The 10,570-nt window shown below is 37.1% G+C and overlaps 1 protein-coding gene across 1 annotated transcript in view; it reads right to left on the bottom strand.

Annotated features, from left to right (window-relative positions):
• Positions 1–209: 209 nt before the first annotated feature.
• Positions 210–10,570, bottom strand: part of LOC126481212 (gamma-soluble NSF attachment protein-like) — a 132,669-nt gene continuing 122,308 nt past the window's right edge. Inside the window, exon 10 of the mRNA XM_050104813.1 lies at positions 210–1,876. The gene's annotated coding sequence lies outside the window, so the exon portion shown is untranslated. The remainder of the gene's footprint in view (positions 1,877–10,570) is intronic.

The following is a 10,570-nucleotide window of genomic DNA, read 5'->3' as shown; positions in this document are numbered from 1 at the left end:
TGGAACATATGTAGTCTTCTTCTACCAAACCTTAAAATTTCCCTGTATCAAAACAGGCCAAAGTTACAAAAAACAAAAATAATTTCTATTTTTAAGTGTAATATAGTTGATATGGTAAAGCTCAAGAGATATGTATTGTACAATACAGATTTGTGCAAATGTGAAATGTTTTCAGGGGATTACAGGAACTCAAATGAAAATGCCACATATTACTTTATAATGCATGTAATAATGTACATATAAGTTTTCCACTGTTACAATAAGTAAATAGCAACAATTTACAACATATAACAATGTATTATAATAATTAACATGGGCCTCTTCCAAATGTAGCATCTGTAAAATGCTCCATTTCTCACAATCAGAAATCATACAAACAAGCAGCAGTAATGCACTGCCGAGCTGAAGGGATTTGATTACCCTTCCTTATTTACAAGAGAAAAAGAAAAGATGAAACAGCAAATAATACATAAACCAAGTTTTCGTGGTGACTGCCTTTCAAAATGTCTGCCTTATCACTATTCCAAAACGTGCTGACGCTGTATTTTGGACATAGCATACATATTAGTATACTGAATGTTGACAAAACACTTAGCTATTATAATGATGCTCTAGTTAAGAGCTAAAAGTTTTACATAAGCAACATTTTATTTTGCTGAAGTAAAGTTGCAGTTAACTGTGCTTTTGAGTAAATTTATGAGATACTCAGAGAGTGTATTTCCACTGCAGGTTTACTTTCTCTTTGTAGACCAAAAATATGGACAAGAAAATATTTATCATTTAAAAGTCTAAATTTAAAGGCTGATAAAATGGAACTGCACTGTTCAAAGAAAATTAGCCATTAAGGCATTAATAGATAATGTGGAATGCTTTTGAACAGGTAATAAATAGCTTCAGTAATTTTTTAATGTGCAAGCAAACTTCTCATAACTTCCAGTCACAGAGAAAAAAGTCTAACAAAAACACTCATGCTTCCTTAACACCTAATAGGAAAGTTTTTTCCCATAAGACTGTTAAAATAGGAGAACAAGAAGCTTTTTGTGAGGACAGAGATGTCAAAACTTCTTGCTACAGACAATCTAAAACCATTAATTAACTACTCTTTTCACACAAAGAGTCAAGTGAAGTTTTTGAGTATTGCCTATATGTTCAGTTACACATTTGAGTAAATGATTTCCACATACAGAGAAGGAAGGTAAAAAATGTGACCAATACATCTGAGATTATATATATCTGATAGAATCATTACTGAAGCTCACAACTCCTTGATGTGGACTGCTGAAGAAATTTAACTCAATCCCAACTCACAGCTAAAAAAATTGACCTTATCAAATAATCTGCTACTATCTTTGGCATGTCAGCACTTCTTGGAAAATTTGAGTAGAAAAAATATTACTTCTAAAAAATGAACAATTCATAAGAACAAACTGAAGCACCATAGCAATATTGTTATTATGTCAGTTTTTTAAAATTTCTTCTGAATTCTATTAAACCTAAAATTTATTTGCTAATAATAGCAACCTGCATTTAAAATAATGTAAGAATTATTTACAAAGTAAATCATTCTATAATTAAAAATGCACTGATTAACACTTCAGCAGTCCTTCACTTTATTCAATCAGCAAATATAATTGAAAACAATTTATATATTACTTTAACATTATTTTCAGTCATTGCACATTTTAAGACCATTTACACTATGTTCTTTAAACACCAGGAAGATTCTGGTATCATAAGTCACTGTTACTATTTTATCCTCTTTTTTTTTTCCTTAACTCATCTCTTCCACTTTCTGCACAATATGAATAAATGCAAATATGTTCTCTCTGCCAAACAGCAGTATTCTGCATGGACTTTGTCAGTCTTGCATCTGAAACTGAACAAAGAAAGCTGCAATTAATAATTTCACAAATTAACTATGTTACATTCACAGATGAACACAGTGCTGGTATTAGGTATAGGGTCTCAATATGTTTGTAATTTATTAACTGATAAATTACAAGATAAAATATTTTTAGAGCTATGGAACATTCATTACTCAGATACTAGAAATCTTTTATTACACTAAAATTACTTTTTATTGCTTCTGTATGATAACATTAAGTAATGTTACATTTTAAACTTCAGCAGGCTTGACAAGTCTCTTAGTCCTTGCATAGCTTCTGCAATACACATGCATTTGAGGTTGCTTATTGTAGTCAGGTGTTGGTCTCCCTCTACAATTTTTACCCCTCACACTTACTTCCATAACAAAATTGATTATTCTTTCATGATCACAATATGTTCTACGAACCAATCATTCCTTTTACCCAAGTTATGCCATTCATTTCTCTTCTCTTTAATTTAATTCGGAACCTCATTAGTTGACACTTCCATCTTCAGAATTCTCCTATAGCACCACATTTCAAAAGCTTCTATTCTCTTTTTGTCTGAACTATTAAACACCCATGCTTCACTTCCACATAAGGCTACACTCCAGAAAAATACCTTCAGGAAAGAAAATACTTCCTAGTACTTAAATCCATAGTAAATAACAACTTTTTTTTTTAGAAATTCTTTCCTTGATATTGCTAGTCTGCATTTAATACCCTCAACTTCAGGCACTGTGAGTTATTTTACTGCCCAAATAACAAAACTCCTTTATTTTCAGTGTCTCATTTCCTATTCAGCTGATTTAATTTAATTACATGCCATTATCCTTGTTTTACTTTCGTTGTTGTTCATCTTATAACCTCTTTTCAAGACACTATTTACTGCCTTAAATTGCTCTTCCAAATTCTCCAGTGTCTGACAGAATTACTATGTCACTGATAGACCTCAAAGTTTTAATTTCTTGTCCATAAACTTCAATTCCCTTTCCCAATTTCTCCTCTTTTTCCTTCATAGCTAGCTCAATGCACAGATTAAACACCATCTGGGATAGGCTACAACACTGTGTTATTCTTTCCAACTATGGCTTATCTTTCATCTTTTTCATCTCCCATTATTGCAGTCTGGTTTCTGTACAAGTCATGGAAACCTTATGCTTCCCATGTTTTATTCCTGCTATCTTCATACTTTCACAGAGAATGTTCCAGTCAAATTGTCAAAAGCTCTCTCTGAATCTACAAATGCAATAAACATATGGTTGTCTTTGGTCAACCGATCTTCCCAAACACAGCTAACATCATCTGTTGAGCATCTTCACCTTCTCAGTCAGTGTCTTGGGTACACTTCTCTAAAGGTGTTGCAAATTTGGACATTCATACTCTGTCATATGTTTCTTCTATGTCTAGGAAGTCAAGTGTGGTGCTTTTATCCTTTTCGATACATTTTCCAAGTAGTATTCATCTTGTGAAGATCAGATCAGTTGTACCGTTTTTCCTAAACTCATACATTTCTTCTTCCAGGAGCAGTTGAATTATACCTTGAATCCCCTTTTCTATGTTCTCCAAAAATATTAATCCATGTGAAAGCAATGTTACATCTCTGTAAGTTACCTATTACCTTTTTTGAATAGTGGTATAAATACACGTTTCATCCCGTCATCAGGAATCTTGTTCTCTCTCCCAATTACATGTAACGTACGGTACAGCCAATGGATTCCATATGTTCAAGCCACCTTCATATATCTGTATTTGATTCAGCAGCCCCACTAGATTTTCTCTGCTCACAGTTTTCAAACCTTGCACTACTTCCAACCAAAATAGTGGTGGTTCTTCTTTGTCACTTCCTTTCTTCTCAAACACCCACTCTGCATTTCTATATCATTCATGTTGTTTTTCACATCTCTATTCTTGAGTTGGTTAAATACAGTAGAACTCCAATTTTTGAAACTCCAACTATCCGGATCACCAATTGTCTGGATCACTTTGAGGTAAAAGAAGTTTGTTCTGTATGGCTACAAAGACGGTGAGTGGTAAGCAGTTAGCTGAGATGTTTGGTGTGAGAGCATCAACAATTTCAGAAAAAAAAGCCATCAATTTTAAATTTTGCGTCTGTCCATGTGAATGAAGATGGGCATTTGCTGAGAAAAATTGTGAAAATAAGCAAAAAACAAACAGGTCATATTGAAGAGGTTTTTGCAGCAGCCAGCATTAAGAAACACTCTTTCAGGGCCAATTATTTGCAAAAAGGCAAACTTTTAGCTGAGAAAATTGACAGTTTGTCTTCATTTAAAGTGAGCAACACAGAATTTCAAGGCAAGGCACAGTGTCGTGAGTTGCACTTAACCCTTTCGTGAGCCATGGGAAACATGCTTCCCACTACAATGAACTCGCTCCTAGTCCCATGGGATTCACAGTTCCCACCTCTGTACTGTGCTACCACCTAGTGAACAGTATAGGGTACTACTTCCAATCGGAATTTCCCGCTGTTTTTGCTGTACCTTCACGCAGAGGCATTGCATAGCTAAGTGTTTGCTCTGTAGAGGAGCCTTTCAGTGCTGTTCGCGTGACATTTTGTGATTTTTTTTCCTCGAAGCTATAGTATAAGGTAAATACTTTTGATTTACCCAAATTTATGAAGGAAAACATAAAATTGGAATGAGGAGAATTCCAGTTTGAAATAAAAGGAGCCATTTCTGCAGTAAAATGGATTGATAACCGTCCAGTCACTTTCCTGTCCTCAGTTCATGACCCATGAGAAACAGCCACAGTGAAAAGGAAAAACAAGGATGGTACTAGTACAGAGATTTCTTGTCCTGAAGTTGTGGCAGAATACAACAAAATAATGGGTGGTGTCGATAAGTTTGATCAATTACGAAGAAAGGTATGCTATTGGCAGACATTCTGTAAAATGGTGGCACAGAATATTTTATTTCCTGGTGGACGTTGCTGCAGTGAACAGTTTTATCTTGTGGAAAATAAGTAAAAGAGAAAGTGGACAGCACGATCAGCTCACATACAGGATCCATCTAGCCAGATAATTGAGCGCTGGCTTCTCATCCCAAAAAAGGCTTGGACAAAAACCTGTCTTTCTGGCAAAAAGGGGTAAAGTACCTGAAGATTTTCGTCATGTGGCTGTAGGGGAGCATCAACCCATTTTAGGAGAAACCTACTGGACGTGCTGTCATTGTAGTATCAAAGCTGCGGAAAAGAGCACTCGCTGTGTTTGTACATATTGTCAAATATCACTTTGAATAGATCCATGTTTCAGAAAATTTCATGGCAAGTAATTGTGAACAATCATTGTAACAAGAGAAGTAAATTTATCAAATAAATATGACATATATTGAAAAAGTTGTTTTTGTCATTTAACTCCAAGGAAGGGCAGTGGGAAGAATAATTCCCACCTTGTTGTGTGACCTCACTTTCACAGTTGGAGCAAATTTGATATTCTGTATGATAAATATACATATCTGTTAACTACTATCTGCTCTCCATTCATTAAAAAAAAAAACTGCTCAATAATTTTGCCCACAAAAGGGTTAAATGGTGTAAAAGTATCGTCAGATCAAAAATCAGCAGAGAATGCTACTGAAAATTTAAAATTGAATCAGAAGCTAATGACCTTGAATTTTTATTAAATGCAGATAAGATGGGCCTTATTTGGAAGACAGCCTGAAACAACTTTAGTGTTTAAAACTGAAACTAGTGCTCCTGGCCATATGGTTGGTTACGGCCATGTTACCGTGCTAACTTTACGGGAAACCACAAAATACCCCTTCTGTTGATATCAAACTCTGAAAGCCCCGGTTTTTCAAAAATGTGAAACCTCCCATCTTTTACAAGAATCAGCCAAAGACCTGGATGACTGCTACTTTATTTTGTGAATGGTAGGAGTAAATTTTTATAATTGAAGTAAAATATACCAAAAGGCAACAGGGAAAGAAAGCAGTAAAGTGATGTTAATTCTGGGCAGTTCCCCTGCAGAAAGCCGCCTTCCTGGTAGAAAAGATGGACACTTTAAAACACACTTCCTGCCAAAGAATGTAACGAGTTTGCAGCAGCCAATGGACCAGACAGTTATCGAAGCTATGAAGAAACATTACAGAAGACAACTTTTTGAAAGCTTTTGACAGAACATGAAAATGATGAAGGTTTTGTAGCTCATCAACAAAAAATGAATTTAAAAGACTGCTCTTACATGGTGGTAGAAACATGAAATTTGGTGAAGACAACTACATTAAAAAGAGATCGGAATAAATTGAAAGGGATTTCAGTCAAAGATGAGGTATGGAAAGACAAAGATGAGAAGAAGTAGTGTGAAAAGGAAGAGGAAGAAATAACACTTGAGGACATACGAAAATCCTTCTGAAAATTCCTGGACATTCCGACTGCAGAGCAGAAGATATAGGCAAGTGGCTTGTTCACAATTCTTTGGACCCTGGATTCCATATTCTCAGTGATAATGAAATCATTCAAAGTGTAGGGGAAGAAACTTATAGCCAGGAGGATGACATTGTCATTGCACCAGATGCAGGACTGCCACCTGGTGGGGAATTTGCATGTCTTGATACTGTGTTAACATGGATGGAGCTGCAGCTTGAGTTTCACAATACACAGCTGCTCACTGTGAGCATATGCGAGACATGGCTGCAAGAAAAAGATTGAAGACAACAAAACAACTGAATCTGACATACATTCAAGAACTAACACTGTTTATAAGTACAGTACTGCACAAAATTTGAAAGACATTGTTTTGCAGTCATAAAATTAATATTACAGTAGTATGTATGCACAGATTTAGTTTTTAAAGAAATGATCCATTTTAATGATTCTTCCAGTTACCCAGATACTAGAGTGTCCATATTGGGTCCAGTTCCAAGTCATCCAAATAACTGGAGTTCAGAGTTAGGTGTAGACTTATTACAGGGATGCTTTTCCGATGTTTTGAAATATGCCAAAATGAGACCTCCATCCAAGAATGGGTCAAGGGAATACAATGGAAACTATCACCCTATTTCTATTCTTCCAGTCCTATCAAAGGTGTTACAGAAAGTAGAATGACATTACTATATGTAACCAATTTGAATTTCAACCAGGAAAAAAACATTCTGGATGAAGTGAATAACTTTCTTGGACAGATAAGCAAAAAACATTGGATCAAAGAAGTAAAGTTGCAGGTATCTTGGTTGGCAACACTGCACCGACGCGGACTCCGAGTATTTGCTGCAATAAATAATTATAAAAAGCGTTGTTATTAAGCTATTTTTAAATGTTTACAGTTGTTATAAATATAATCTAAGTGTTGATAAATTAGTGAAAGTGTTAGTGAAGTATAAAATAAGATTAAACGGGGTAAGAAGCGTATTTTTCTTCTCGCGCCTGTAGCATGAATCCTAGGCCTAATTTCACGCACGCGAATCGTAAGTAAGCAATGAATTAAACTTATAGGCAAACGTTTCCAGTTAGTATAAATATAATATAGGTGTTGTTACATTAGTGGAAGTGTTAGTGAAGTGTTAAAGAAGATTACACAGGGAAGAAGTTTATTTTCCTTCTCTTGCCTATAGCACGGATTTTAGGCTTAATTTCACACGCGCCTATCAGAAGTAAACAGTGACTTAAACTTATATGTAAAAGTTTTTTTATTCAGTACTCTTAATTTATTTATATCTGCCTGAATAGTTTATAGGGCCCTTTGTTTACGTTTTAGTCAGTACTTAAATCAGTTTATATGATTTCTGTTTTTACCATGAGTGAGAAGTGTGACATGGTTGGTTGGTTGGTTGGTTGGTTGGTTTGGGGAAGGAGACCAGACAGCATGGTCATCGGTCTCATCAGATTAGGGAAGGATGGGGAAGGAAGTCGGCCGTGCCCTTTCAGAGAAACCATCCCGGCATTTGCCTGGAGTGATTTAGGTAAAACGCGGAAAACCTAAATCAGGATGGGCGGACGCGGGATTGAACAGTCGTCCTTCCGGTGTGACATGCCATAGGATCGTTAGTTCTAGGGTGTAGTGTGATGGGTGCTGTAGTTTCTTCCATTGGGGCGAATGTAGTGGAGTGGGAAATGGGGACATAAATGAGGCTCACCAGTGGTATTGTAGGGTCTGCAGTAGAGATAGGAAAATACTGGAACAGGAAGGGAAAATTGCAGCTCTTCAAGCTGACTTAAACAAGGCAAGGGAGGATCTGGAGACGTTAAAGAGGGAGAAGGGTGAACAGAGGTGGGAAGTGGCAACAGGTAATAGGGGGAACACGCAAAGGAGAGTATCAGACAGCTTTGTCATAAATCTTGAAAATAGATTTGACCTGTTGCCTCAGTCAGTATCGGATGAGCCTCATGTAGCTGAAGCTGTGGAAAGGGCACAATAAGCTTTCAAGGACTTGAAAAAGGCAGGGAAATTTGTGAGGAGAAAGAAAGTTCTGTTGTTAGGTAGCTCCCACGGTAGAGGTGTTGGCCAACTACTGCAGGAAAATCTAGGTCCAGAGTACCAGGACACAAACTTTTTCAAGCCTAGCGCAGATCTGGGTCAGGTAACAGAGGATGTAGGTTCTTTATGCAAGGATTTCACAAAGGAGGATGCCGTGGTTATAGTGGGTGGTCTGGGAAATAGCATTGACAAGGACTCTAAATATTCCATAGAGAGTGACCTGGTGAAGATAGCATCAGCAACAAAGCATACGAGTGTGGGATTTGTGACTGTGTTGAGACACCATGATTGGCCTCATTTGAACTCTTCTGTAGGGAGGGTGAACTTGGAGTTGGAGTGGCTACTTAGGACAGATATAGGGTCCCATATTGGTTTGATTCCTGTGGATGCTATCGATAGGATGGGCTACACTAGGGATGGCCTTCACCTCAATAGGAAAGGGAAGGGAAAACTGTCTGGGTTGATTGCAGAAAACTTAAGGGGGTACACTGCCACAAGTGGTAAAATACCAGTGGTCACAGGTGTCAGAGGGATGCCTTTTTTTAGGATAGGGAAGGGGGAAAGAAGACGAGTTTTAAGAGAGATTGGAAGACACACTCAGTTTGAGAAAACAGATGAACAGGAGTCAGATTTTAGCATACAGCCTCCATTTAAACAATGTTTAACAGAAAGTAATCAGAAACTGCCAGTTCATCTTCGCCAAAGTAGTTATAATCCCATTAGTATGCAGTATCAGTTATCTTTATTACACCAGAACATTCCGGGACTCAGAAATAAAGTCGATGAACTACTCATTTGTATTGATAAAATGAATTCATCTAACTAAATTGACATAATCTGCCTCTCTGAACATCAAGTGACCACTGGTATAGATATGTTTGACATTTCAGGATTGAAGCTAGCTTCCTACTTCTGCAGAGTAAGTATGGATGGAAGAGGAGTTGCCACATTTATTAAAAACTGCCATAAATTCAAGAACATTGACATTAATAAATTCTGTGTAGAGCAGCATCTAGAAGCATGTGCAACAGAAGTAGAGATCCATAACAGATCCTATATAATAGTAACTATTTACCGAGCACCTGTGGGAAATTATAATCTATTCATAAATCATCTAGAAGCTCTTTTGGGCTATTTAACAGGAAGAAACAAAGAAATTTTGATTGCTGGTGACTTTAATACAGATTTTCTAATGCAATCTTCCAGTAAACATTTACTGCAGTTAGTAATGTTGTCTTTCAATCTAACTCACACAATTGAATATGAAAAAGCAGAATCCCCCAGTGCAGGGCTTCCCAACGTGTGGTCCGCCGGCTCTTTCTAGGGCGTCCGCGGCCATCTTTCAACAAATCGTGTAAAATAATGAGTAAAATTATTGAATAAAAATGTGAAAATCAAATACATCACTATTTTTTTTCGTGTGAAAAACATGTGTACTTTTACTTCAGCCTTTGTGGTTCCTAAGTGAGAATGCATACACAGTTTAGTGCCGGAGAATGCGGCTTCTCTGATCGACTGTTTCGCAACAATACGGGGGTCGTTTGTGCGCTGGCTCACGGCGCTAGATGCGCTGAAACCTTTTATGCATGCACGGAGCGAGCTTTGTCGACCAATTACAGCGCTCACTGGCAACTATGCGGCCCCAGGCATCATTAAATGCTAAACTTGCTTTGTCAGTGCACTACCTATTTCATAAGTCAATTTTTGACCAGTTTATTACTTCTAACATGTATTGGTGGCTGAAGTCAGGATCACTGAAGAAGGGTGCAGTTTCTCCATCGCCTTCACAACAAAGGAAGTTTCCAGTTGAAATGAATGAGGAGGGAGGACGACCAAAGGAAGAACAATCACAAGAAGCTCCACAGCCGGATTTATCATGTGAAAATGCTGTAAGTCCTCCACTGGTTGCAATATCCTGTGGAAGTGGAATAACCAAGAAGCGTAAGTACAACGAAAGCTATTTAGAAATGGGCTTTATAGAGACAAAGGAGGGTAAAGGTCAGTGTGTAATTTGTGCGCGAGTCCTTCCGAACAGTTCAATGGTTCCACTTAAATTGCGCCATCATTTTGAAGGTACTCACCCAGATTTCCAGGATAAAGACATCATTTTTTTCAAAAGGAAGAGTGCTGAACTAGCTGCTTCTCAGCATTGCATGAAAACCCATGCAAAAACAATTAATGAAAATTCATTAAAAGCTTCTTTCTTGGTTAGTTATTGAGTGGCAAAAACAGGCAAAGGTCATACCACTGTAGAAAATCTTATAAATCTGTG

This window comes from Schistocerca serialis, chromosome 5 (assembly GCF_023864345.2).
Source record: "Schistocerca serialis cubense isolate TAMUIC-IGC-003099 chromosome 5, iqSchSeri2.2, whole genome shotgun sequence".
Lineage (NCBI taxonomy): Eukaryota > Metazoa > Arthropoda > Insecta > Orthoptera > Acrididae > Schistocerca > Schistocerca serialis.
The sequence above is the reverse complement of the archived record's forward strand: the minus strand, read 5'-3'. Positions and strand labels throughout refer to the sequence as shown.